Source organism: Oncorhynchus masou, chromosome 11, assembly GCF_036934945.1.
Source record: "Oncorhynchus masou masou isolate Uvic2021 chromosome 11, UVic_Omas_1.1, whole genome shotgun sequence".
Taxonomy (NCBI): Eukaryota; Metazoa; Chordata; class Actinopteri; order Salmoniformes; family Salmonidae; genus Oncorhynchus; species Oncorhynchus masou.
Genome location: NC_088222.1, coordinates 32963031 through 32986494, shown reverse-complemented (window position 1 = coordinate 32986494; position 23464 = coordinate 32963031). Strand labels below are relative to the sequence as shown.

General features: G+C 43.6%; 1 long non-coding RNA gene across 2 annotated transcripts in view; it reads right to left on the bottom strand.

Moving 5' to 3' along the window:
• Positions 1-6394: 6394 nt before the first annotated feature.
• LOC135548560 (uncharacterized) overlaps positions 6395-23464 on the bottom strand; it is a 79451-nt gene continuing 62381 nt past the window's right edge. For both annotated transcript variants that reach the window (XR_010456844.1, XR_010456843.1), the window contains exons 3-4: positions 9221-9275; positions 6395-8523 (exon numbers count right to left, since the gene is read on the bottom strand). This is a non-coding gene — a long non-coding RNA (uncharacterized LOC135548560). The remainder of the gene's footprint in view (positions 8524-9220; positions 9276-23464) is intronic.

Below are 23464 nucleotides of genomic sequence, written 5' to 3'. Positions count from 1 at the left end.
TGAGAAGCTTGTGTTTTGCCATGTGCAGATGATGTCTTGTTGTTTTTTTATGTGAGATCCCTTGTGGCCAAAACTTCAAGAGAACTGTCAGCAGATTCTGATAAAATGTACAAGCACAGTGTTTGCTTTACTCATCAGAAATCAGTCTCCTTTGTGTGGAGCAGGATTTGATTCTCCAGCCTGCTAGTACAGGAGGGTCTTTTGAGTTCAGAACAACATTTCAAAAAACAGACGGCAGAAGCCCTCTGTGAGCTCTCTCTCTCCCACCACAATTCAAAGGAATGAAAGAGCCCACCATCTTCAGTGGAGCGCCTAAACAGCTTGAAGAATAAGAGTTATTTGTTATTTACTGGCTGGTAATACTGTACAACTTCAATATTGTTACATACATACTTTGTAAGGTAGATTATAAAACAGAACTTTAAAGGGCAACTCCACCACTTCTCAACCTAACTGTCATTATCTCCAGCACAATACCGTGTCTACATATGTGAAAATGGCACATTTCTATCTTTTGTAGAAAAAAAATATAAAGTTTAGAAGTTCTACCTGATGATATAATCAAAGGTTTAAACATTTTAAAAACTGATTTTCAAACACTATGAGGTTTATGGGGACGTGGGATCCAAGAAAATACCTAGGAAAAAACAGGAACCATGATTGGCTGAGATAATGGATGGGCTGGACATGCAGGGAGATTCGTTTGGATTAGTCTGCCATGTAGCATGCTTCTGTTTATAATGTGAGCTGCTCAGTATGTATTGCTAATCCTTCCTACCGCAGCTTTTTGTAAAGATATAACGTTAGCCATCAAGAACTACAAAAGTTTTACAACTTTTCTTAACAACATTGATGCCCTGAATTTAGCAGTGGACGGGTCACAATTGTCTAGACATGTGTACATGTTCAGGAAATACAATTAACGGCCATAATCTCCCCCAGACCCACCTGGCTAACTTGATGGGTCATGTAATCATCTGGCGAAGTGGAGTCTTTTGTTTAGACATATAGCTTGCTAGCTAAACACTGAACTTGCATAATTCCAACTCATACTACTACCGCGAATACAAACTGATTGTCAAAGCTGTAGTATGAATCTGCATGTAGCTCAAGCTAACCAGCTGGGTTCAATGTTAGCTAGCTAGCTAACATTGAACCTAGTTGGTTAGCTTTATCTACATTTGGGCAGCCCAATTAAAAATCACATGCACAGCCTACTTATTGCCAATATAGGTCTCACTACACACCCATCTTTTACCCAGATGTAACACATTTGGGTAAACCACTAGGGCAACTTGTAAAGCCCAACATTAACCCACATACATTCCAACATGGCAACCACATGTGGGGCCAATATGGATGTTGAGGACAAAACTTTGTGGGTCCCTGTTGGGTATCCCTCATAGGGCCCGTGGGACAGCCCTCCATTACCCCATATGGGCACCACATGGAAATGTTGGCAGGCATGTAGACGTTGGTATGGTGCTAGAGATAATGAATATGAGGTTGAAAAGTGACGGAATAGACCTTTAACAGTTCGTTCTGTACAATCAACTTTAGAGATATGCATTTCCTGTTATTCATGAATGATTTGATCACTCATGAATAATAATTTGTTACCTCACTAGGTGATGTGTTCATGACACATTGAAGCATGTAGCCTATAAATGTGAAGATATGACTGCTTTGTGTCTTGTAATACTTACAAGGTCTTTATTGTTTTGTATGTAGTATATGAATACTTTACCAGGTCAAATTTACTGTGGAACTGTGTATAAATAGGTTCTTCTGAGTATCTTAGAACATATCCACTGTACGCATGATATGAACAAGTAGAAGTTTATGATGCTTGACATACTGTATATCTAAAGGATGTTTATGACAATTACTTTATATTCTTACTGAGATTCTTCTATAATCTAGGGTTAAAAAACACTCTTATCTTTCACCTCAGTAACAACTCAATGCCCAGTGAGGGTGTGATCTGTGAGAAATGGTTACATATTAGGAGTAATGGAGATGATGCTAGCAGCAGGCTCTGGTGGACTGGCTAAGCTCTGTGCTTTGTTCCCAGATGTATCACCCTGGGTGGCGGCGAAGGAGCGAGTGTTCCGAGCGATCAGAGTTGGAGAATTAGGATGCAGCTCCCATCGTCAGAGCCGAGGAGCTGTCTGCTGCCTTCCCAGCAGCCCCTGGGCCAGTGACAGGGAGATGGATGATATCTGCAGCCTGGCCGCACTGCTCCCTGAGCACAGTCTGGCCATGCGCGCGCACACACACACACACGCACACACGCGCGCACACACACACACACACACACACGCACACACGCACGCACACACACACACAATGAACCTAGGATATGTGTGCCTAATTCACCTCCACCAGGTGTTGCCTAGGCAACCAATGCACGCTCAGGGGATATACAACTTGAAGGGTTTCTTATACACTGAACAAAAAATATAAACGTAAAATATAAATGTAAAGTGCTGGTCCCATGTTTCGCACAAAAAACAAATGTTCACAAATGTCATTAATTTTGTTCACAAATATGTTTACATCCCTGTTAGTGAGAATCTTATCCTTTGTCAAGATAATCCATCCACCTGAAAGGTGTGGCATATCAAGAAGCTGATTAAACCCCATGATCATTACAGAGGTGGACCTTATGCTGGGGACAATAAAAGGTCTGTCTAATATGTGCACTTTTGCCACACAACACAATGCCACAGATGTCTCAAGTTTTGAGGGAGCATGCAATTGGCATGCTGACTGCAGGAATGTCCACCAGAGCTGTTGCCAGATAATTTAATGTTGATTTCTCTACCATAAGCCGCCTCCAGCGAATTTGGCAGCTCGTCTATCCAGCTTCACAACTGCAGACCACATGTAACCAGGCCAGCCCAGGGCCTCCACATCTGGCTTTTTCACCTGCGGGATTGTCAGGGGAAAAAACTGTAGGTAAAAATACCTCCCAAGTGGGTGGGTCTACAGTTGAAGTCAGAAGTTTTCATACACTTAGATTGGAGTCATTAAAACTAGTTTTTTCAGCCACTCCACAAATTTCTTGTTAACAAACTATAGTTTTGGCAAGTCGGTTAGGACATCTACTTTGTGCATGACACAAGTCATTTTTCCAAAATTGTTTACAGACAGATTATTTAACTTAAGTATCACAAATCCAGTGGGTCAGAAATGTACATACGCTAAGTTGACTGTGCCTTCAAACAGCTTGGAAAATTCCAGAAAGTTATGTCATGGCTTTAGAAGCTTCTGATAGGCTAATTGACATAATTTGAGTCAATTGGAGCTGTACCTGTGAATGTATTTCAAGGCCTACCATCAAACTCAGTGCCTCTTTGCTTGACATCATTGGAAAATCAAAAGAAACAAGCATACTTCCAAAGTTGTGGCGAAATGGCTTAAGGACAACAAAATCAAGGTATTGGAGTGGCCATCACAAAGCCCTGACCTCAATCCCATAGAAAATTTGTGGGCAGAACTGAAAAAGCGTGTACGAGCAAGGAGGCTTACAAACCTGATTCAGTTACACCAGCTCTGTCAGGAGGAATGGGCCAAAATTCACCCAACTTATTGTGGGAAGCATGTGGAAGGCTACACTAAATATTTGACACAAGTTAATCAATTTAAACAAACAATTGAGTGTATGTAAACTTCTGACTCACTGGGAATGTGATGAAAGAAATAAAAGCTGAAATAAATCATTCACTCTAATATTACTCTGACATTCACATTCTTAAAATAAAGTGGTGATCCTAACTGACCTAAAACAGGACATTTTTACTTACATTTTACTCAGGAATTGTGAAAAACTGAGTTTAAATGTATTTGGCAAAGGTGTATGTAAACTTCCAACTTCAACTGTATGCCCTCCCAAGCCCACTAATGGCTGCTCCCCATCCCAGTCATGTGAAATCCATAGATTATGGCCGAATGAATTTATTTCAATTGATGGATAATATACAGTTGGCTGGGTTTTCCGTGCATCAGCAGGAGAGAACAGCTATGTCTGGTAAGACGATGGGTGAGGGTGTGTGTCTACTTTTAAATAATAGCTGGTGTGCAATGTCTAGTTTTAAGGAAGTCTCGAGGTATTGCTCACCTGAGGTAGAGTATCTCACGATAAACTGTAGATCACACTATCTATCAAGAGAGGTTTCATCAATATTTTTGTAGCTGTCTATTTACCACCACAAACTGATGTTGGCACTAAGACCGCACTCAACGAATGTCACGTTCTGACCATCGTTTGTGTGTGTTTTCCTTGTTTTAGTGTTGGTCAGGACGTGAGCTGCGTGGGCATTCTATGTTGTGTGTCTGGTTTGTCTATTTCTATGTTTGGCCTGATATGGTTCTCAATCAGAGGCAGGTGTTAGGCATTGTCTCTGATTGGGAACCATATTTAGGTAGCCTGTTTTATGTTGGGTTTTGTGGGTGATTGTTCCTGTCTCTGTGTGTTTAGATAGGGCTGTTTCGGTTTTTTCACATTTCTTGTTTTGTAGATTGTTCATTGTTCATCTTTATTAAAGATGTTTACAAGTAACCACGTTGCGTTTTGGTCCGCCTCTCTTTCCCCAGAAGAAAACCATTACAACGAGCTGTATGAAGCCGTTTTACATAATTTTTACCAGCATGTCACATATGCAACCAGAGGGAAAAAAACTTGAGAACACCTTTACTCCACACAAAAAAAAGACTCATACAAAGCTCTCCCTTGACCACCTTTTGGCAAATCTGACCATAATTCTATCCTCCTGATTCCTGCTTACAACCAAAAACTAAAGCAGGAGGTACCACTGACTCGCACAATGCAGAAGTGGTCAGATGACATGGATACTATGCTACAGGACTGTTTGACCAGCACAGACTGGAATATGTTCTGGGATTCATCCAATGGCATTGACAAGTATACCACCTCAGTCACCGATCATTAATCACATCGACTACGTTGTCCCCACAGTAACCATACATACATATCCCAACCAGAAGCCATGGATTACGCGCAATATCCGCACCGAGCTAAAGGCTGGAGCTGCAGATTTCAAGGAGGGGGACACTAATCCGCATACTTATAGGAAATCCCCATATGCCAAGCAAGGCGTCAATACAGGACTAAGATTGAATCCTACTACACCGGCTCTGATGCTCGTCGGATGTGACAAGGCTTGCAAACTATTACGGACTACAAAGGGAAACCCAGTCATGAGCTGCCCAGTGATGCGAGCCTACCAGACAGGCTAAATTCCTTTAATATTTGCTTTGAGACAAGCAACACTGAAGCATGCATGAGAGCGCCAGCTGTTCCGGACGACTGTGTGATCACAATCTCCATAGCTGATGTAAGCAAGACCATTAAACAGGTCAACATTCACAAGGCCGCGGGGCAAGACGGATTGCCAGGACGTGCACTCAGAGCATGCTTGGACCAACTGGCTCGTGTCTTCACTGCCATTTTTTTTTACCTCTCCCTGACCGAGTCTGTAATACCTAGATGTTTCAAGCAGACCACCATAGTCCCTGTGCCCAAGAAATCGAAGGTAATCTGCCTAAATGACTACCTCCCCGGATCACTCACGACGGTAGCCATGAAGTGCTTTGAAAGGCTGGTCATGACTCACATCAACACCATCATCCCGGAAACCCTTTACCCACTCAAATTCACACACCGCTCAAACAGATCCAAAGAGGATGCAATCTCAACTGCACTTCACACTACCCTGGCAAAGACCTGGCAGTGTGGTGCCAGGACAACAGCCTCTCCCTCAACATGAGCAAGACAAAGGAGCTGATCATGGACTACAGGAAAAGGAGGGACGAACACGCCCCCATTCACATTGATGGAGCTGTAGTGGAATGGGTCGAGAGTTTCAAGGTCCTTGGTGTCCACATCACCAACGAACTATCATGGTCCAAACACACCAAGACAGTCATGAAGAGGGCATGACAACACCTTTTCCCTTTATGGAGACTGAACAGATTTGGTATGGGTCACCAGATCCTCAAAAAGATTTACAGCTGCACTATCGAGAGCATCCTGACCGGTTGCATCACTGCTTGTTATGGCAACTGCTTGGTATCCGACTCTCAAGCACAACAGAGGAGGCCAAGCTTCCTGCCATCCAGGACCAATATACTTGGCAGTGTCAGAGGAAAGACCAAAAAATTGTCAAAGACTCCAGTCACCCAAGTTATAGACAGTTCTCTCTGCTTCCTCTCAGCAAGTGGTACTGGGGTGTCAAGTCTAGCTCCAACAAAATCTTTGAAATCGTTGCATGTTACTTTTATATTTTTGTTCAGTATATATGACCAGGGTTGAAAATATACAGTAGGCTATAGAGATCCCTAGAAATACCAAAAGACACAGACAAATGTGGAATATTAATCTGTTTATTTTCACACAATTTGTAATGACATTTTACACTGTTTGCATTCAATCATTTGCTTTCTTTATAACACTATTCTCAAAAATGTAAAACATTTATTTGAAGAAAAAAAAATGTCTACGTAATAACATAATAAAATACAATATATTAGACAAAATCATGCTGTAAAGCTGAAGATATAACATATGTATCTCAAGAAGCATTACATTATCACTATATAGTCATAAAGGCTCTTACAAAGAAAAAAGCCAAAAGTACCAAACATTACCCAAACTCCCCTTGCGTGTTTGTGAGAGAGAATACATTTGTTCTTGCTTTTTGGATACATGATGTGCGCTTGACATAAAGTTTCTAGTCGGGTGTTTTGCCATTAAAGGCCCAGTGCTCTTTGCGAAGAAGCACATTTTTTTTCTTCTTGACCATTTTAGTTAAAAAATAATCACAGTAAGGTACTTAACTGTTACCTACAAATTATATTTGATATTGAGAATAAAACAACTGCATTGGACCTTTAATACATATACAGCACATTCGGAAAGTATTTCCGTGAGAGTTCCTCTGTGAGAGTACCTCTGTGGAGATGGGAGAACCTTCCAGAAGGAAAACCATCTCTGCAGCACTCCACCAATCAGGCCATTAGAGTAGCTAGATGGATGCCACTCCTCAGTAAAAGGCACATAACAGTCCACTTGGAGTTTGCCAAAAGGCACCTAAAGACTATCAGACCATGAGAAACAACATTCTTTGGTCTGATGAAACCAAGATTGAACTCTTTGGCCTGAATGCAAAGAGTCACTTCTGGAGGAAACCTGGCACCAATCCTACGGTGAAGCATGGTGGTGGCAGCATCATTCTGTGGCAATGTTTTTTCTGTGGCAGGGACTGGGAGACTAATCAGGATCGGGGGAAAGATGAACAGATCAAAGTACAGAGAGATCCTTGATGAAAACCTGCTTCAAAGCTCTCAGGACCTCAGACTGGGGTGAAGGTTCACCTTCCAACAGGACAAAGACCCTAAGCACACAGCCAAGACAATGCAGGAGTGGCTTCAAAAACAAGTCTCTGAATGTCCTTGAGTGGCCCAACAAGAAACCAGACTTGAAAGTGATCAAACATTTCTGGAGAGACCTGATAATAGCTGTGCAGCGATGCTCCCCATCCAACCTGACAGAGCAGAATGGGAGAAACACCCCAAATGCATGTGTGCCAAGCTTGTAGCATCATACCCAGGAAGACTCAATGCTGTAATTGCTGCCAAAGGTGCTTCAACAAAGTACTGAGTAAAGGGTCTGAATATTTCTGTAAAAGCGATATTTTTTACTCATTGTCTGCAAAAATGTCTAAAAACCTGTTTTTGCTTTGTCATTATGGGGTATTGTGTATAGATTGATAAGGGGAATTTAAAAAAAAATGTCATCCATTATAGAATAAGGCTGTAACATGACAAAATGTGGAAAAAGTGAAGAGGTCTGAATACTTTCCGAATGCACTGTATACTTAGAAACAAAAAGGTGCTATCAAGAACCTAAATGGGTTCATTGGCTGTCCCTATTGGAGAAACCTTTGATGAACTATTTTTGCTTCCAGGTAGGTTCTGGTTCTACATTGAACTAAAAAGGGTTCTACCTGGAACCAAAAAGGGTTCTCCTATGGGGACAGTCATATAACCCTTTTGGAACCCTTTTTTAAAAGAGTTTAGGTGTGTGTGTGTATGTGTGTGTGTGTGTGTGTGTGTGTGTGTGTGTGTGTGTGTGTGTGTGTGTGTGTGTGTGTGTGTGTGTTAGTGTCTGGAGAGTGTACGGAGTGCACCCCCAAAGCCTCTTGGGACATCTTGCCCTTCTTTCGCTTGTCCTCTTCTTCCCTCCTTCTCTCTTTCCTCCTTTCCTTTCTCTGCCTGTTCTCATTACCCTTACCTGCTGTCCTCCTCTCCTCTGTGTCGCTGACTTTCCTCTTGCAGTAAGCTCAGCCCGAACCCAGTGGCCCTGTCGCCTGGGGAACAGCTACTGCATACTAATGACAAGGGGAGAGGAGGGGAGAGCGTTCTGCTCTGCTCCGTCTGAGGAACACCACCCTTCAGCCACCCTGTCCCTTACACCTTGGCTACCTACTTCTCTTCGTCCTGGGGAAACAGAGACAGAGAGGGAGAAAGCGAGAGAGAGAGAGAGAGAGAGAGAGAGAGAGGGAGACAGAGAACACAAGAGAGAGTGAAATAAAGAGTGAGAGGGAAAGAGAGGTAAATTAAAAAAAGAGAGAGAGGGAGATAGAAGCAGAGAGGGGGGACATACATCAGTGTTTTAAGTGACTGCAGTGGGACGGGGCAGACTAAAAGGTTGTCTGGTGTCTCCCTGTGCACAGTGGGCATCTAGATCTGCAGAGCCACATGCCCCAAACGACTCTGGCTAATTACCCAGCTCCAGGCTGTCTGTCTGGCAGAGCAGCAGCCAACACGCCTGACATTTCTACTGACTCATGGCGAGAAAATGCGCAAGGTGGACCAAAATGGAGGAAAGTATCATTAAAACACAGAGACTAATATAATTAAAACACAGAGACTAATATAATTAAAACACAGAGACTAATATAATGAAAACACAGAGACTAATATAATTAAAACACAGAGACTAATATAATTAAAACACAGAGACTAATATAATTAAAACACAGAGACTAATATAATGAAAACACAGAGACTAATGTCTCCAAATGTAAAATAATAACATGGCTAAACTGAGGGTTCGAGATGTTAATGAAGAAAATAGTGTCCTTATTCTTGGCAGACCAGTCACTGTTTTACAGTGACTGTGATTTGGTCTTACCTGTGAGTGAGCATACACTGAGAGAGAAAGAGGGGGGGGGGGGGCTCCACAGTACCTAAACAAGAAAGGATAATGACAGCAATTAGTGGGAGAAGGAAAACCGGGAAAAAGGGATGTTAACAATGACTGGAGGACGAACATTTCAGGACCATTCCGGGGGAAAAAGTCATTTGGATTCATATATCTGAGTCACACAAACATTCAGGCAGAGTAATTTACATCATAACCATTCAGTGTGTGAAATGAGTTTATTTATATATGTATATTTTACCTTTATTTATTTAACTAGGAAAGTCAGTTAAAAACAAATTCTTATTTTCAATGATGGCCTAGGAACAGTGGGTTAACTGCCTTGTTCAGAGGCAGAATGACAGATTTTTACCTTGTCAGCTAAGGGATTCGATCTTGCAACATTTCGGTTACTCGTCCAACACTCTAACCACTAACCACTAGGCTACGTGCCGCCCTTGCCGTGAAATATGAGTAAACAGATTGTGTTTCCATGTGACCAACTATGCATGGGTTGGGCAGTGCAGTGCACTCGAGAAAACACAAGGAACTTCCTCTGTCATGATTTCTTTGTAGTGACACAAAGGAAGCCAGAATGCAGGATTTATCTCTGGGACTAAGTCTACAGTCTCTTTATTGACCACGTCCTTGCCGGGTAAAAGGTACATTCATTGGCCCAAGTGTCTGGCGGCCAACTAACCAACGGGTTAAAAGCATTTCTCTGTGGCGACACAGCCAAGCCAGCTGTAGGTCACATTCAAGTCCCAGAGTCTAATTATCCCAGCCAGTTGCGGTTCAATAACTCCAGCAAGCCTGCAGCAAGATACCGCGTTTCCGTGGCAACACCTCTGATGAAGTGAGAGGCAGGGAGGCAACCGTGGATGTGGGGAGGAGGGAGGGAATGGGGGGGTACCCAGCTAGAACACCATCATGGGCCGCACTTACATAGAATGCACACATAACACATGCACATAGACATGCACTCACACATGCACACACAGACACACACTCAGGCAAACTTAAAGTGCCAGTGGACATGTCAGTGAACAATAACCATATATTCAATACCACTGTCTAGACATCAGTGTCTCTATACTCCATCCCTATGCCTTTGGTTAAAACGATGTCTCAGTGCAGCCAGAGGTAGATACTGACCATTCGATAATGTGTTCACACACCAATGTTCAACTTACTGTAATGAACTTTATTCCTGGCCAACACTGGCCTGAGCATAAAAGGGAAAACTTGGCCCTTTGTGTTTTTGTGCTGTTGATTATGGTTATATTGTCTAAAGCGCTAAATGGTATATTGTCTTTAGCACTACATTCCCCCCCCCCAAAAAATGGATTATAACAGAAAATTACATTTGCCTTCATGGGGACGAACACCGGGGTGTGTGCGTGGAAGTGTCATTTGTGTGTTCAGGTGACTGGCTGGCTTCCTGCCGCAGTGTCTGGAAACTCAGACATAGTGCCCCCCCCCCCCGCCCCGCCACACCCCGTGCCTCAGTGGTCCGTCCCCTCCACCCCCCCTACTCACCATGCAATCATACACACCTGCTGTCCCCCCCCATCTACCTGAGATAAGAGATCCGCTGGGCTGCAGCTCCACAATGCCTGACAATCAAGGGTAGAAAACAAGACGATAATTCCTTTTAATCCATCTGATTTCTGTGTCAACTCTGTCCAATCAAAATGTGCCCTCTTCAGAATAGAATGCAATCTTTTTCTTCACACACCCTTAGTCTGTCGGCGAACACTCTTTAATTTAGAATAATCTGGAACTAGGGTTTATCCACGGCTGGTCAGGGATGGAATCAATCTTTTCTGCTGCAAGAAACTGATGACTAACAGAGACCATGGAACTACATATTGAAAGATATTTATGTAACAAATGCCTTGATGAATGTGGTTCGCAGTATATCACACATTTTTGCTGAGCCAGAGAATCTGAATGCTGTACAAAATGTCACACTGGTTGTTAAACGGAAATAGAAATGGATGATTGGAGTTTCACTGAATACATTTATTGTGTCAGAGGCATATTTGATCTCCTTTTTGTTAAACTACACTATCCAGGCCTCTTCTTAAATGACTGAATGCACTAATATGTCCAATATGTCCTAATATGTCCAATTCCAATCCATATTACTAGAGATTTATATGGTTTAATTACTCTAAATCAGTGGTTCCCAACCTTTTTCGGTTACTGTACCACCAACTGAATTTTGCTCTGCCCGGAGTACCCCTGAAGTACCCCCTCATGTACATTTTACCAGTAGGCCTATGGTGTCATGAGTCTTCGGTTATCACTAGTTACCACAGCCACATAGTCAAAATTGGCAATATCTACAAAAGAAATGCATGATTTCTTAATTTAAGGTTAATGTTAGACATAAGGTGTGGTTAGGGTTAGGTTTAACATCAGATTTTAAGAAGATAAATTGTAGAAATAGGCAGGAGTTAGCCATATGTATGACTGTGTCTGTGGTAACTCGTGATTACCTCACTGTCACGCCCTGATCTGTTTCACCTGTCCTTGTGCTTGTCTCCACCCCCCTCCAGGTGTCGTCCATCTTCCCCAATTATCCCCTGGGTATTTATAACTGTGTTTTTCTGTCTGTCTGGGTCAGTTTGTCTTGTTTGTTCAAGTCAACCAGTGGTTTGTATCAGCACCTGCTTTTCTCCAGTTGCTCTTTTTTGCATCCTGGTTTTGACCCTTGCCTGTCCTGTCCTGTCCTGTCCTGGCCTGACCTGACCTGACGCTGAGGCTGCCCTGTGCCTTTGCCCTTACTCTGGATTACCGATTTCTGCCTTACCTGACCCTGGGCCTGCCTGCCGTCCTGTACCTTGGCCCCACTACTCTGGATTATCGACCCCTGCCTGCCTTGACCTGTCGTTTGCCTGCCCCTGTTGCAATAAACATTGTTACTTCAACACAGTCTGCACTTGGGTCTTACCTGAAACCTGATACTAAGTCTTAGTACCCCTGGTTGGAAACCATTGCTCTATATGGCAAAATGGTAAGAGGGGATTTTGATACATGACATAACACAATGTAGAACTGCTGTTGCTGATGATCAATGGGAGAAATTACAAGACAGTATGTTTACCTCTTTAACTTGAGGACCCACCTCCACAGTGGTTCAAGATATCTCATTACATAAAGTCAAAACCAGCTTCAGACAATAGTTCTGTCCTACTGTACCTTCTGTCTATATTTGTTTCAAAGGAATGAATTAGCATACCTTTTTTTTTTTTACATAAATAATATAAACGATTGAGAAACAAATTGCTGATGTCTGATGGTACACATAAAGTGCCATAAGGTATGAGGTGGTTTCTTATTTGTCAGCACTGATAGTTTTCCCTGCTCATTTTCAATGTTTTCTTTGTTCATTTTCTTTTTGCAGAATAAACAAACACTTCTCCATCAGAGGTCATCAACCTTCAACATATCAAAACGAGACGAGGGAGGGAGAGTTCATTGTTTGAATTGTGAATTGTCCAAATTTACAGGGATTTTACATCAACATCTCAGAAACCTGCAATGTTTGAGCTATTCATTTATTTCAATGTGTCTGTCTTAAATTCTATCTTTATCCCTCGTTCTCATTTGATGTTGTAGAATCCACTAAACAGAGGAAGACAATAGAGGAAGACCAAAGATATCATTTGCAACTTGTAGCCTGGAGAGGACCAAAAGTCATATCCAGAATTTTCTTTTACTCTATTGTTGGATTCTCTTCATGCTGTAGTACAGTATTTTAGCCTTTGAGGCTACTGTACTGCATTTCAATGCCAAATAAATCCATCTAATTTGCACCAGTTTCTAATTGTAAAATAACTTGAAATTTCACAAAAGTTTTCTAGGGCTAGGCTGTTCCCTATTGAATAGTGTTAAATGCTAAAGTCCTGAGGGTTGCTGAGATGATTTCACTGTGTAATATATTTATGTATTGACTCCTTTAGATGAGAATATGGGTTGAGAAGAGCAGGGCAGCCAGCCTGCCTTGTTAGTGTTGTGGGAGCTCGCAGCCTAGCGCTGAGTTGAAGATTTCATCAGTGGGTTTCCGATGAGTGCTAGCTGCCTCCGTGCCTGCCAGGCTTTGCCACGTGTCAGACACATCCTAATAAAACTGTCTAACTGTTTTGTGGGCACCAGCTCTACCCTCGCTGCGTCGTGTCTGACTGCTTGGTATTCATGGGGGCATGGCACTCACTCCTTTAGCTGTTGCTGGGGGCTCTGTGGCACAGACACAGGCTGATTAGTTGGCATCAGCACTGTTCACTACGGACACCAAACAGGGAGTAGATAGGGAAAAAACATCATTAGTGAGTGTGTGTGTGAGGGAGAGAGAGAGGAGAGAGAGAGAGAGAGAGAGAGAGAGAGAACAGGCATAGAGAGAAAATCAATTGTTTTGAAACTGCATTTCTAATGTGGGTAATTTAGCAGAAATGTGTTTTTTATAAAAGCAAGCTGCCTCGGGAAAAGCAGAAAGTCAAAAAAACGAGGTCAGCTGTTAGGGTGAATTAATTTACACCTCTTTTAACAGTGAGATCCGTGTTAAGGACAGGGGCAATTTGTATGAGTTGTAATTGGATTGTCTTGGTCAAAAGCTATTTGATTTTGTATAGCGACAAACAATGTGTTTTCATTTGACATCCTATCTGCAATCTTCTCCAATCCCCTGAATGAAGATGAATTCCTGAGGGCCTTTCCTTTATTTCAAGGAAGTCGGTAATTTGACATGGAATAAGGTTTTTAAAAAGCCTTTACACATGAATGAAACATGACTGAAATAAGTGAGGGCTAGAAAGTCATCAACTATGCAAAATATTTATTTTTGTATTTTTTATTATAATATATAGGTAAACTGCTTGAACATCACCTAGTTTCCATAATAATCTTGTAGATCTTTATATATAATGTTGGTAAATAAATCAAACCAATTGAGAAAACAATATGGTAAACTGTTTACATGGATAAACAATGTTATGTGCTGAACAAACGTGTATTGTAATTCCATATAGTATATAATTTATAGTGCAAACACAGTAATTCATAAAAACGGTTTATTTAAAAAAAATGCTTTGTCTCATACAGTTAACATTGATGAAAGAAAATGTTTCCAATTGCAGAGTAATTGAAGAGTATTGTTATTCCTAACTTCAGGTTTGCTGGGTTGTGGTTCTTAACATGTAATTGAGTCTTCAGGGGAACTTGTTTCTATCAATTTAGTTTCAAATCATAAAGCAGTTACAGGGATGGTCAAATTAAAGCATGCTTTCAGATGACTTCATACAGCATTGAAAGATGAAGTTGAAGAAATATCTGTCTGCTACATAGTCAGGTCCATAATTATTGGCACAATTGATAAAGATGAGAGAAAAAGACTGTATGAAATAAATAATACAAATACTGAGCTATGCAAAAAAAGTGAAATTATATCATTTTTATACTAATACAAGAAATAATAAAATACATCTCAAAAAGATAACGACACAAACTTTGTTTTAAATGCTATGAATTTGGGGAACACATCAGGAGGGATCTTAGATCATCATCTTTCCAGATCCTTGATATCCTTCATCTACCCTTATGGACTGCCCTCTTCATTTCACACCACAGGTTTTCAATGGGGTTCAAGTCCAGACTGAACATTTGGATTTTGTGGTCAATTAACCATTTCTTTGTGAATTTTGATGTGTGCTTAGGGTTTTTGTCTTGCTGGAATATCTGTCGGAGGCAACCAGGTTTTTGGCTAAAATGTCCTGGTACTTGGTAAAGTTCATGATGCCATTGACCTTAACAAGGGCCGACAGGACCAGTGGAAGCAAAATAGCCCCATAACAAAGATGCACCACCATATTTTACTGTATGTATGAGGTACTTTTCTGCATATGCTTCCTATTTTCGACACCAAACCCACCACTCGTGTGCGTGGCCAAGGGTTCTATTTTCATGTCATCTGACATGGCCAAGATCTTTGGCATTGAAAAACAAAGCATATGCTGAAAAGTTCTTCATACACCTACGGTCAAATATGGTGGTGGATCTTTGATGTTATAGGACCATTTTGCTTCCACTGGTCCTGGGGCCCTTGTTAAGGTTAATGACACCATGAACTTTACCAAGTACCAGTACTGGACTTGAACCCCATTGAAAACCTGTGGTGTGAAATGAAGAGGGCAGTCCATAAGGGTAGATGAAGGATATCAAGGATCTGGAAAGATTCTGTATGGAGGAATGGTCTAAGATCCCTCCCTAAATAAACTAGTAATTTCATAAATAAAACAAATATATTGAATAGCTCTTGAAAATATGTGCAACCTTTTCCCCCTCCGTATCCACAATGTGCGTAAATGAGGCCCATACAGATGATTTGCCTGTAGTTTTTTCCTCCCTATACTCTCTTTCATTCAGTTTCTTCTTCACATCAGCAAAGAATGACTCTGTGTTTCAGAAATTCACTTTATATAGATTAGGGGCTATCACTCTTTCCCCCTGCAGCATCCTCCTCTCCCGTAACAAGTAGCCTATTTTACTCGGCGTCATTTGCAGTGGCTAGTTTTCATAAAGCGAATAACATTATGCAGTTTTGTCACAAAATGATAATTTATTTTGACACATTATGTTCGATGAAAGGGGAGCCCCTGACAATCATTTAAGATAATAAAATATAGGCTACATTACAGTAGACAAACTGAAAGCAAAGACAAAAATCTTTCTTCAATATAATAATTCAGAAGGTTAAACTCATAAAACTGTCGTCAACATGGTTTTATTTTGTAGTCCTATTGTAGGCCCGCCAGGCTGGAGTAGATGTACTCAAAGATGCCCTCTGATGGTTCGCACAAGCATTAACGGCAACAGTGGCTGACAACAAAATACTATGACGTCACGCACTGTAACGTGCAGTACCGTACCGTGGCATACCGCAGTGTATCGCGATATGATGCAGCAACTACTAAGTGAGGACCCACTGTAAGGGCGCTCATACATTGTACACATAGGGATGTGAGCGAGGGCTAAATCGTTAGTAAAGCTCATCAAGAAAGAAACCTACGTTTTAATTTCACTACCAACAATGATCTCTTTCGGTCCCCCTTCCTCATCCCCCTTTTCTCTCTGTCTTCCCCTTCCTCCCTTTTCCCATACATCCTGATGTGTGTAACATTGATGTCTGCAGCTGTTCCATCCCGACTCCACCCTTGGCAGGCACATTGGGTTGCTACTGTAGTCGCTCGTGCCCTCCGCCAGCGTCCCAAGAGCCTAACCCGTGATTTTTCATGAAGAGAGCTCACAAGTTAGGGTCTCAGGGAGCAGGAGAAGTACAACAGGGTCCTGGCACTGAGGAGCCGCACACAGGCAGTCAGTCAGACAGGGGTGTGAGCAGCATGGCACCCTTCTCTCACTATCACCACCCCTTGGTGCCTCCCTCCTGCCCCAAAACCACCTCCACGTGTCTGTCTGGCCAGTGTCCTGTCCGGTCTGACCACTTGGGTAATGTGCTGAAAGGCTTCGTCAAACAACAGTCTCCTGCTGTGGAAGAAAAAAAGTCCCCATTTTTCACTGCAGATAACTTATTCCTTCATTTCAGAGAGCTCGAGTAAAAGATAAGCTGAATGCTCCGCACACAAAGAAAGGCATAGACAGATGTATCAGAACACACAGACGCCACAAACACAATAAACTGTACCACCACAGAAACACGATAATAATAGCAGAGACAAAGATGAAGAAGGAGATATGAGAGAGGTCAAAGAGAGGAAAAGAGAGGAATAAGGTTCGCCGGAGACGATCAGAGTTACATTTTCCAAGTCGCAGGGCAGAGCCAGCCTCAGACAGGCGAGCAAGCACTCTCTGCTCTGCGCTAACTAGCCTTTGTGCTGGCAGAGGAAAGCCCCCCAGCCAGGCAGACAGTCTCGCCTCTTTGTCCTCTGAGCGTCGACATGCACGCGGATCATCAGTCTACATCTCCCTCTCCCCCTTGGGATGGATGGCCCCAGTGCTGACCACTGCACCGGACCCTCCAACCCATCGCCTGGAGCGACCACTGCACCGGACCCTCCAACCCGTCGCCTGCACTGACCACTGCTGATCACCACAGCCACCGCCAGGGAGGAGAGCTGACCACCTGACGGCCCCAGTCTGAGGGCTTCCATTACGGGGGTGACCCGGAGACTCTAACCCCCCCCTCCATGGAGAGCCTCAGTCATAAATGAAATAATGAGAAAATGTATCATTACGTGACGCCGCCACTCTCTTGGCTGACCAGCTTTTGCGGAAGTGGCAGGTAAAAAGCGATACTAACCAGAGTAAGATAATACAGAAACACAGAGCAGCGCATCTTCCAGAACTTGTGCTCCCCCACTCCACGCCTCTAACTGCACCCCCTCCCCCCTTCACACACACTGCTGTCTCTACTGCTAACAGTCTCCCCCTGCTTTCACCCAATCCCCTCGCCCCACTGCCATGGTGGCGAGCTCTGCACGGTACAGAAATAAGTTGTCACCACCACAGAGCCGAACAAGAAGCCACATTCAGTCACAGAGCTTTCCTCTCATCACAAATACAGAGTTCAGACACACACAGAGTACAGACACAGGCGGTGGTAACCAGAGCCACACAATCATACTGCCATGAAAGAAACCAAACTGCCCTGTCATGAATCTTAACAAAGCACCGCAACCAAAACATTTACATGTCATTTTCACCCCTTGTTCACCCTATACAAACCCTCCTCACCCCTCCCCCTCCCAACTCCTCCCACTAATAGTTAGATAGATGCCTTTCTCAGGGGAACACGGAGCAAAGCGGACGTTTCCGGAAACGCGAGTGTTCTCTCTCGCGCCTCGCCTCACACACTCCTCCGTGTCTCTGCCGACGACGCCTCTGTCATCTATCTTTAAGCGAGGGATGAGGGGGAAAAGGAGAGAAAAAGTAGCAGGGGAAAAAGAAAAACAGAAAGGGAGATGCTGAGGAGTCCTGGGCTGAGCCAGACGCAGGTCAGTGAGGTGGGACACCTCACCTCCCCCTCCTCCACCCCCCTAACCCCTTCTCCCCCTCCCCTCACCACTTGCATCATCAGCTCCATCTCACCTCCCCCCCTTAGGCTCCAGGACCACCAGTCGTGTCGTGACAGTGATCTACCCTGTTTTTTCCCACATAGGTCCAACACCAACACCACAGTGACAACAGGGTCATCAAAAGAAAATGGTGATGCCAAAACATTTTGTCTCCCAAAACACTGCCCACATGCTATTCTCATCACCCCCTCCTCCCCATCCCCAGGTCTCTACCTGTCTGCTTGTCTCTGTGACTCCCGTCTGTGGCTGCTCACTCGCCCAGAGTGGTACTACGCTACGGCAGCGGGAGTCTGCAGCTATAGCCCTCCCTCTCTCTCTCTCTTTCTCTCTCTCTCACTCCCATACAACCTCGGCTGGCGCACACATTCCACCTGTGCTGATGATCAATTCCAACGCCTGGCTGGTTGGCCAAGGAGCAGGATGCTCTAAAGTGGCTCATGCTGTCACACAACAGACACACAACACAAGGCATACTGACATATAACACAGAGTACGGACGCCATCACAGACATGTAAACACAAAACTCAGACACAGTCGTCGACAAAACAGTAGTACACAGACAAATTGACAAGAACAACAGACCAAAAACTCCAAGAGATACTGTCACAGTCCCCCATTACACAAGATACAGACACCGACACACAATGACAGGGTCACCTAACACTGAAAACTGACACTGCCGTAATATTATGACCTAAGCGCTGAAGCGTGCACACCGTCAGATGACAGTCTGACAGGACTGTATTTCATCAGTCAGACCATACAAAGTATACCATAATAGCTTTATAAAAATATTCAATAGATACTCAATTAACAGCATACACCTATAGAGATGCTGAATGACACACAAGCAGAGAAAAATCACAGAAATCACAGGACATGATTGTTTGTGAGATTCTTTGCTTGGATAGGTTTTGGACAGACGTGGCTATCTGTTTCTCTCTTTCTAGAAGCCCGTCTATCTATGCCCTTAAGACTCCACACCACATCCACACTACAGTGCTGCAGTTAATAAAGGAGGACCTTTAGCAAAACCATTCCGTCATACTGTAGACGCCCTGCTGAATACTGATTAGTTAGAGACATATAGTCTCACATAGGCTATCTGTACGTCTTTGCCCTGCACACTCCCACAGCGTTCAAGCTTCACTGTCCTCCCCATCCAAAACACTAAAATGATATGAGACAGCAAATGGAACGAAGTCATAAGTCAGAGCAAAACAAAGGAACAGACAACGTGGGTTTTTTCTCTCTATCTGAATGAGATCTGCCCTTGGCGGCTCATCCTAAACTCAGAGCCCCCGATCTATCAACCTCAACACCCTGGATGGATTAGGGTTGTGACTCCGTACGACAAAGAGGGGAAAGGTAAAGGGGGCCTGCAAATATCATCATTGATTGGTTATTTGCTTTTATTCAAAACTGCGAAACCCCCACATCATGGCTTTGCTGCAATGCAGAGATCCTTCAGAAAAATCACTCTGTTGCTTCACACAGAGGCATCTGTATTTGAGCTCAGAACAAGGTCAAGACTAAAAACGTCAACAATTAAAAATAATATGGTATATTACATTATCTTCCTTCTGTAGCCAACGTCACTACCATGGCAAGGTTGAAGTCTATATGCGAGTGGGTAAGGGTTAGCAGGCCTGGTGATGGCAATGGTGAGATGCTGGGGGTAGAGGTGTAGGAGAGAGGGGAGAGAGAACAACGGGTGGGAGGAAGAAGGGGAGAGAGAATGAGGGTAGGAAGGAAGAGGGGACAGAGGACTGGTGATCAATCAGCTTCATTACAGCCGTGTCACTGTAAAGTCTGGAACTACCGCTGCCCCGCCTCGCAACACACACACACACACACACACACATACACACACCACCGTGCTTCCTTAGACGCTCCAATCAGCGAAGAGCTAACCCCCCTCCAACACACACACGGCTAGACATCACGCTTTGACCCTCCTCTCCCTCCCCCTCCTCCTATTCCCTCTCCTCCCGTTTCCCCATATCCTCTCCATTTTTCTAGTCTAGACTGATTAGCGAATCTTGGAATACCACGGTTGGTCATTTTTTAATTGGCTGAGGAAACGTGTACAATGTCATAAACATGAATGACCCTGGGTTGTCTTTAATAAGTTATAGTAAAAATCTAAAAGATGAAGGAATGTGAGTAGCAGGCTGGTACAATAAAAACATCTCCTCAAGCCTCTATGATGCAGCACTGATATAAAAGAGAATGTTGTCATGACAGGAGTACAATGATTTACACCACAGAAATAACCAGACTGTTCTATGTCTCAAAGAACCCCAAAAAGAACTTGCAGCGGAAGGCAGTGCAGACAATGACTTTGAGAACCATTATGCACTATCAAAACGCTATGACACCACCCATTTTACAATAAGTCTGAAATCAGATGACAGTGTCTTACGACACGCGTCAATCACAAAGGTTTCCAGGCAGGAAGACAGACAGACTGACAGGCAGGCAGGCAGGCAGGCAGGCAGGCAGGCAGGCAGGCACGCGCACCAGTGGTGGCGAACAGGGAATGTGAGTAGCACAGTGGGGGACAGGAGAGGCCAGAGATTGAGATGCACAGCGCCTCCCTCGCCTTTCCCTCATATCATCAGCCAGCGGGACATTAATGACGATCATGTCTTGTCACACTAGCTGACTGGCAGTCGAGGCGGGCGGGCTGGTGGGACCCGTCAGAGGACCCTGCCCTTGCCCCTGCTCTTCTCGATCAATACCATTGATCTGTCCCAGGGGTCAAGGGGCAAGAGCATATCGATAGGGGAGAGTGGCTGACGCAGCAGCAGGCCGAGGAGAGAAGAGGAGGATGAGAGGATAGGAGGGGGGGGCTGAATGAATCCAGACAGATCAATGACACACCCGTCTGCCATGGATGTGTTATGGTTATTCATTTGCCATTAAACTAACCACATTAAGGGGATATCTCGTTTTAAGGAAAAATACTAGCAGCCATGCAGAGACCTCACCAAATCACAGTCTGCTACAGCCATATGAAGTGGGGAATTTGTAGAGAATTATTAGCTACCTGTCTGGCCAGTGACACCAGTGGCAGGATCTAGTCCCTCATGTTTTTATTTTCTATCAACGTCTCTGGTGTTTACTGAGGGCAGAACCAGCAGACCAATGGCCTTGTTGAAAGGACCCTCACTCAGACAAAAGCAGGAATTAATTGAATTTGCTTATGCGTGTGCACCAATGGGTATTATGTCCAACAATAGACTTACTGAAAATACTCAAGATTCACTTCTCTTAATAGGGTTGATTTTTTTACACATGCGTAGTGGCTAAAAAATATTTCACAAAGATGACATCAAGAGCCTAACATTACTTTTACTAATGCAGCTGGACCTGGCTTAAGCTAAGAGAGATTTGATATTCACACATTTCATTCCTGTGTACAGATGACATAAAATTGAGGGTCCTCGCTATCTCAGCTCCTTGGGATGTCCCTACCACATTGATGTTTACATTTAAAATCATTAAGGTAAGGATTAGAGCTAAGGTTGGGGTTAAGGTTAGGGCTTAGGGTAGGGACATCCCAAGGATCCCGGGATAGCACAGCAACAACCTTAAATTGATACAGTATGTGGCAAGAAATGAAGATAACTTGTTTTGATGGTAAGTTGCATTACATTAGAAGACAATTACATGCCTCCTCCATAATATAATTTGCTTGGAAAACATTTCATCTTTACAATTTTGCCTGGCATAACACAAATTAAGTAAATAAATGTTGCTAGCATGACCGAGGATGCAGGATATATCCTTAATACAATGAAATCAGTACAAGGATCTTGGAGCAACTGGCTTGTTACAGAGCTCTCTCAGTCAGTGTGCTGTTCTGTTATTAAGGAGGCCTTGGTTGGTGCAGTGAAAGCATAATCTCTTTCTCCAAGTCTCTCCTCTCCTATCTAATCCCATGATTTATTTGTCCAACCTCCCATAAATGGAGGCGCAGCTGGAACCAATGACTCCTACCCTGCTTGGCCTGGCCGCTGAGCCAGCTGGACCAGGGAGTGCTGAGGCAGCAGAATTCTCCAGGACCACGTCCTCTTCGCCTCGGCCCCACTAGTTAGATACATCTGGACGACCCATTCAGTTCAGAGGTGAGGAAAGATGGAGAAAAACTGAACTCTTAAAATAAACTCTGGGCTCCGGCCCAACGCAGCTTGGCTCCTCTAGTCTGTTTAATAACTGTGTGTGGAGGGTTGAGGAGGAACAGTATGAAGCCAACCAAGGCTTTTGAGTACCTGGCTGTAATTTGGAAAGCGTATGTGTATAGTACATACTACAACATAATTATATTTGTTTCTGAAAAACTCAAGTGAAAAGTGAGAAGATAGATCAACAATGTGTCTATAAATTGGAACTGGAATTAAGACATACAGTATTTCAAGTTAGGTCTCTTCCAAAAATTCAGACATGGTTAATTGAACGTTCTCCACATCATTCAGAACATGAACCTAGATCCTTTCACTCAGTCTGAGCTCCAGAGGGCTAGACTGACTGAAGTGCAACACTATAGTGGTTGACTGGACAGAGCAGAGCAGTCACCACACAGAGATCCCACCCCAGCAGGGGAGTCAGCTAGGAGGCCCCATGCAGATAAAAGGCCCTTCCTCTTGGGGTTTCCAGGGTTTTAGCAGGATCAAGCTAAACAACACACTGTCAACCTGTTGGCATTGTGAGTCGTCTGGGGCTGAGGGGGATCGTTGAGCCTACATGGAGAGGCCTCTCACGCTCTGCCATTGAACATCCATTAATATCACTCTACATTTGTTTGGCCCCTAATTGATAGCTGCTAAGTCCCTTTCACTGGGCAGCCTGTGTTGATAAGAGGCTCCATCAGCTGAGAGGCTCTCGGAGGCCCTATAGGCTAGCTGTAAAGATACTGCTGCAGGGTCCTTAGCTTAGTGATGAGCTTTTTGGGCACTATGGTGTTGAACGCTGAGCAGTAGTCAATGAACAGCATTCTCACATAGGTGTTCCTTTTGTCCAGGTGGAAAAGGGCGGTGTGAAATGTGATTGAGATTGCATCATCTGTGGATCTGTTGGGGCGGTATGCGAATTGGAATGGGTCTATGGTATCCGGGATGATGCTGTTGAAGTGAGTCA